This window comes from Paroedura picta, chromosome 10 (genome assembly GCF_049243985.1).
Source record: "Paroedura picta isolate Pp20150507F chromosome 10, Ppicta_v3.0, whole genome shotgun sequence".
Taxonomy (NCBI): Eukaryota; Metazoa; Chordata; class Lepidosauria; order Squamata; family Gekkonidae; genus Paroedura; species Paroedura picta.
The window spans coordinates 49,296,877-49,302,886 of NC_135378.1; positions in this window are offsets into that span (position 1 = coordinate 49,296,877).

Below are 6,010 nucleotides of genomic sequence, written 5' to 3' on the forward strand. Positions count from 1 at the left end.
GTTCCAACGGACGTGAACGCCAGCCAATGCCTGTCGGTGAAAGAACGAGCCAATAGGAAGGGTCCTGTTATGTCACCTATAGAATGATGTAGGACTAGTCATATAGTTGAAAGGGATCTCCAGGGTCATCTAGTCCAAGCCCCTGCACAATGGCGCCTTTAAAGACTAACCATGTTATATTCTGGGTATAAGTGTTTGATCATGAATACATTTCTTTTCAGTAAAAGTGTACTGCACCCAAAAGCTTATACCGAGAATTAAACTTGGTTGGTCTTAAAGGTGCCAATGGACTCAAGCTTTGTTCTGCTACTTCAGCCCAACAGGGCTATCCAGCTGGCCTTTTGAATGATAGCTGCTTTTTTCATCCCTTTCCCTATCTACTAAAGTCCAACATCTTCTTCCTCTTAATGTGCTGGTTCCATCCATCTCTGTCTTTTCATTCTGGGTCCCTGGCCCCAAGGAAGCCCGCTTGATCTCAACCTAGTATTTGAAGAAACTTTCATATTTTGCATTAATAAAGTAGAAGGAAAAGAAAAAAGATAAGAAAAAAAACAATACAGAAAGAAAACACAAACATCACCTTATTACAATCTTAAAATAATCACCCTGTCTAATATAAATCTAAAGTTCTGCTTACTTATATAGTCCAAATAATAGTGCCAGTGATCTCAGAACTCTTCAAAATGTCTTTTATTTACCAAGCTTCTTAGCTTGGCCATTTTACAGAGTTCTCCCGTTTTATCTAACCAATCGGTAGACTTGGGTAAGACTGAAAGTTTCCATCCTTGGGCAATTAAGAATCTCGTCACTGCCATCATAGTGTGGAGAAAAATCCTTTAGCATTCACTGTTGGCTTTAGTTAATGTCCTTGGTCTATATTCAGCTGTTCCTCTCTGTTATTCCTACTAGGTTTATCCATAGTATTGGTACAACAGACCATTCAATCATTTGAGGCATTAGGAGGCAGAATCAGGTATCAGGAGATGTACTTTGGACTAGTTCAGAGATTGTTCCTGCTTGGATTCAACAGGATGCCATTGGAGATTGTAGGGCACAATCCTATGTTATCAATTTCTGTGAAGTCTTTATGACAAGTAATTCATTCATAGTTTTGCAGTTGGGAGAGCCAAGATTTTGAAGGAGATTTTGCTTCCCATTTTCAGTGGGGTTCAGCTGAACCTTGCTGACTTGGTTAAGAGCCTAAGGGTTACACTAGATGCAATTTTACTACTGGAGAAGCAACTGAGCTGCAAAATTCTGGATCAGGTTTAAGCTTTTGGTTATCGCCTTTAAGGCCAGTATACCTAAGGGATTGCCTCTCTGCTTACTCCTCTCAAAGAGCCTTGCGGTCTACCACCTGCAACCTCCTGGTGGTCCCTGGCCCCAAGGAAGTCCGCTTGATCTCAACCAGGGAAAGAGCTTTCTCCATCCTGGCCCCCACCTGGTGGAACAAGCTTCCAGAGAAGATCAAGGCCCTGACAGAACTCAAACAATTCCACTGGGCCTGCAAAAGGGAGTTCCTCCACCAGGCATTTGGTTGAGGTCGATCCAAACCACCACTTCCCACTGGCCCCCCCAAGCCTCCCTCCAACAATCATTATAGATCCGCCGAAACCACAGTACAAGTTAATCAATGTTTCTAGTATTCTACTGTTCTACAATGTTTATTACTCTCATTATCTTGTCATTGTTACTGTTGTTACCACAGCACTATAAACTCAGTTAATTGTATTGTTCCCATTTCATGTAAACCGCCCTGAGCCTTCGGGGAGGGTGGTATATAAAATAAATAAATATTTTCTTCCCACTCAGTCTACCATGGAAGATGGCGGAACATGAAGCAGAACTCAACTGAGAAACCCTGGGAAAAATGTATATACAATCATGAACAATGAATCTTCACGCCATTGGCCAGTTTTGGTTTAATTTCTGTGAAAGAACACTTGCATAATTTTATGGTTGGGCATCACCGCAACATGAGGAACTGTACTAAAGGGTCTATACTTGAGAACCACAGGTCTATACTATGTATTGTTCATACTATCTCTTGTTGTATGTATGGTCCTACTATGTAATTCCTGAATTGTTTATCATGTCCACTTGGTTTCAGATTTCTGCAGTCCTTATACTATTGCATTGCTTATTGGATATTCCATCTCATTGATTGTATGCAGTCTGCTTTTCGTCTCAAATGAGAAAAGCAGCCACTAAAGAATGTAAATAAATAAAATATTATGCATACGTTTATGAACTACACATAACTGCACTTCAGTTGCTTCTCTCCCTCCAACCTGCTCTATAAAAAATCTCCAGTTTGGCTTTCTGTCACATATACATCTGACAAAGTGGGCTGTGACCCATGAAATATGATGTTCCTCTCTAAAGTACCACTGGAGTTTTATTTTGCTTCCTACATATCCAGTAGGTGGCAATGTTATATAGTATAAAATAAGGCTGTACAAAAATTGAGTTCTCTCAAGGGAGAATCACTTGGCAAATATGCCAGAATTTAGAGACCTATATGGATCCTGTGGAGCCCCAAATCTCCACTCATAGAGTCTACTAATTATGCCTGTCTAGTAGACCTGTCCAGAATATAACTACAGAAATCAATTTGGCAACACCCTGATAAAACTGGGTCCCTGATTTTGCATGTTTCTGGTGGCCAGACTAATCCAACTGGATAACCCTTTTTCATCTCCAAGCAACATATTGATGTCTACGTCAGTAATGTCACCAGCTGCAATAGAATTGTGAGCTGTGTTGAATGAGGAATTTATGCTTGACTTTGCAAGATCTGTCATATCCATTTCAGGAGCACGTCCATAAGACACATTATTTATTTATTTATTTATTTATTTATTTATTATAGTTTTATACTGCCCTCCCTAAAGGCTCAGGGTGGTTCACATAAAACAGAACAGAAGCAATACAGATATCTTAGATTAACAATAATTAATGAAGTGAAACAACAAGCAACATGGAACCGTAGAAAAATTAAACATTAAAGTAACTCCTACTGATAGCCCAGAGGGTTGGGTGGAATTATGGTGGGTGCCATAGGAGGGAGGCTCAGCGGGAGGGCCCTTGGGAAGCCATGGTTCAAGTCAACCTCAACCAAATGCCTGGTGGAGGAGCTCTCTTTTGCAGGCCCAGCAGAACTGTTCAAGTTCCTTCAGGGCCCTGATCTCCTCTGAGAGCTCGTTCCACCACATGGGGCCAGGATGGAGAAAGCTCTGGCTCTGGTTGAGGCCAGGCGAGCTTCCCTGGGGCCAGGGATCACCAGGAAGATGGAATTGCTAGAGTGTAAGGCTCTTTGAGGGGTGTAGATAGAGAGATGATCCCTCAGGTACACTGGGCCCAGACCGTATATGGCCTTGAAGATCATGAGACTGTTACGTGTCGATCATAGTTTTACATTTTTTACTTGTGCTGGAAATACCCATTATGGCTCATTAATTTTATTGCAAAAATATATCTTTTAGTAAAGTCTTTGGCTTAGTAACTATCGTAGGCAATATTAGTGAGACATAAAAACACATAACTGCCTTTGTTGACATATTTTCCTACCTGCCCTAATTGCTTCCTTTCTTCCTTTCTTTTTGTTTATTGCAATTTAAAAATAGCATAGGCTCCCCCCTTATGATCTTTTATAAAGCATCATGAACATTGATAGTAATGAAATAAAAACTTTTAAACATGCTAAAAGGGGTGTTCATTGCACTTTGAGGAAATGATACATATTTCCAATATATGAGTGAATTACATTCTTCCTAGATTTGGAGGGGTAGCCAGCCAGGTTGGTCTGAAGCAATAGCAATGACCAAAAATCGTCCGGTGGCACCTTTAAGACCAACAAAGTTTAATGCTGAGTATAATCATCCCAACCTCTCATGAAGAAAAATTGGTTTGTTAAAGAACTAGCTTTCTTTGCAATGTTTAAGACCTCTGAAGACAGCGCAGTAAATATGTCATCTTTGGCAGGAGGGGACTACTTGCTTTTCTCTCTCTTTCCTTGCCCTGTGGGGCCTGTGTCTGAGGGAAAACAGCATCTTGCCTTGGGTGGTATTTCCAGAAATAGTGCATTGATTTTTACCATATTTGAAGGCAGACCACAAATCCCTACTTTCTAAATCTGTGGCAGATGACATTATACTGAGAGAAAGAAGCTTAGAACTGATGCGTTAAACAATGACTTTGAATTTTGAATCCTAGTTAAATAGGATTCACCCAAGAATAATTTTAGTGCTCAAAGATACTGATTGCTGCTAAAACTGTATTCGTGCACCATCACTGTAAGCATTTCATCCCCCCATCAGCCACCATCATGGAATAAGTTTTAAAGTTCTGGAAACAGACATATGGACAAACTAAATCAAATGGTTCCCTGCAGAAACAGACAACCTGCTTCTGTGAGTCTACGAAATGGTTTATATTTATTGACTCATAATTATGTGAGATTTGGTTACTGTGGGAACAATTCTAGGCAGCTTTACTCAGAAGCAAGTCTCAAGTGTTTTTAGTATTTCAGTTTTTAGTATTTAGTATTTCAGGAATCCAGTAGTACCTTAAAGACTAATAGCATTTATTCCAGCATAGCTTTCGTGAGTAAATGCTCACCTCTGCAGATGCTATGGAAAGGATTTTCGCCTATATGTTTTGTTTCAAAAATAAAAATCTCTAAAAAGATGAACATCCTGTGGTAATGCAACCATGTCTACTTTTTGTGGCTTCTAGGCTTCACTGAAACACACACATCTCATATGTGTGCCTGTCACTTGAAGCAGGTGGATCAATTTGCATTACTAATGACAAACTATTGAAACTCCAAACTATTTACTAGAAGACACAGCTTTTGTTAGCCTTACAATTTGAAAGGCAATAATGCTGATGCAACATCAGGTCCGCAGAAGAATGCAGCTAAGCAATGGGAAAATTGCAGCCCAGGCAGATCTGCTCAATGAAACCAAAGGTCCATCATCCTGTTCCTTCCAATGGCCAACAAGTGCCTTTGAAGAGCCCACAGAGTAAAGAAAGCTGCCTCTTTCCATTTTTAACCCACGAGCAACTGGTGTTTAGAGTACAGAAATATACAGAGAGACAGTTCAGTGATTTTACTCTTCATAGCTGCAATCCTGAGGAAATTTTCCTGTGAGTAAGCTCTGTTGAAAAACATGTGACTTATTTTTGAGTAGACGTGCTTAGGCCCACATTGTTTCTTTGAAATAGCTAAGAAAAGGACTTGTGGTATTTAATGGCCATCTTGGCTGAAGATGCTCATAAAAGCAAAGCCCTCAATTCAGAATAAATGGTTGATACTATGAAAAGGTATATTGACCACATCCTATTTTGTCCCATGCAGAAGAATCATAGAATCATAGAGTTGGAAGGGGCCATCTAGTCCAACCCAATGCTCAGTGCAGGATCAGCAAGCATCCAGGATAAGTATCTGACTATCTGGGACTTAAAGACAGCCAGCAAGGGGGAGCCCACCATCTCCTCAGACAGTCGATTTCACTGCTGAAATATTGACTGTGAAATTTTTCCATAATGTAACATGCAGTTTAAACCCATTACTATCCTCTGCTGCCAACAGGAACCTTTCCCTGCCCTCCTCTAAGAGACAACCTTTCAAACACCTAAATACAGCAATCATGCCCCCTCTTAACCCCTTCTTCTCCAGGCTAAGCATTCCAAAGTTCCTCAGCTTTTTTTCCTCAGCGGTGCCCTGCTGCTATAGAAGAGTGACACAAAATGGTGCCATTTTCTTTTCCAGTACAAATGAATAGTTCATAGATTTGAAATTGAAATATATAGGATTATGATGCTATACTAACTTGTTAAAGCATCCTCTCTATCAGTGGCACCATTGGGATCCCAAAGAGCCTTGGCTGGCCCTAAAGGGGAACACGTTCTTGAACTCTAGCAGGAAAATGAGTAGGAGAGGGTTGAGGGAACCCAATTCAAATGGCCAGTAGTAACCACACAGCAAAGGACTGGCTGAAGGCCT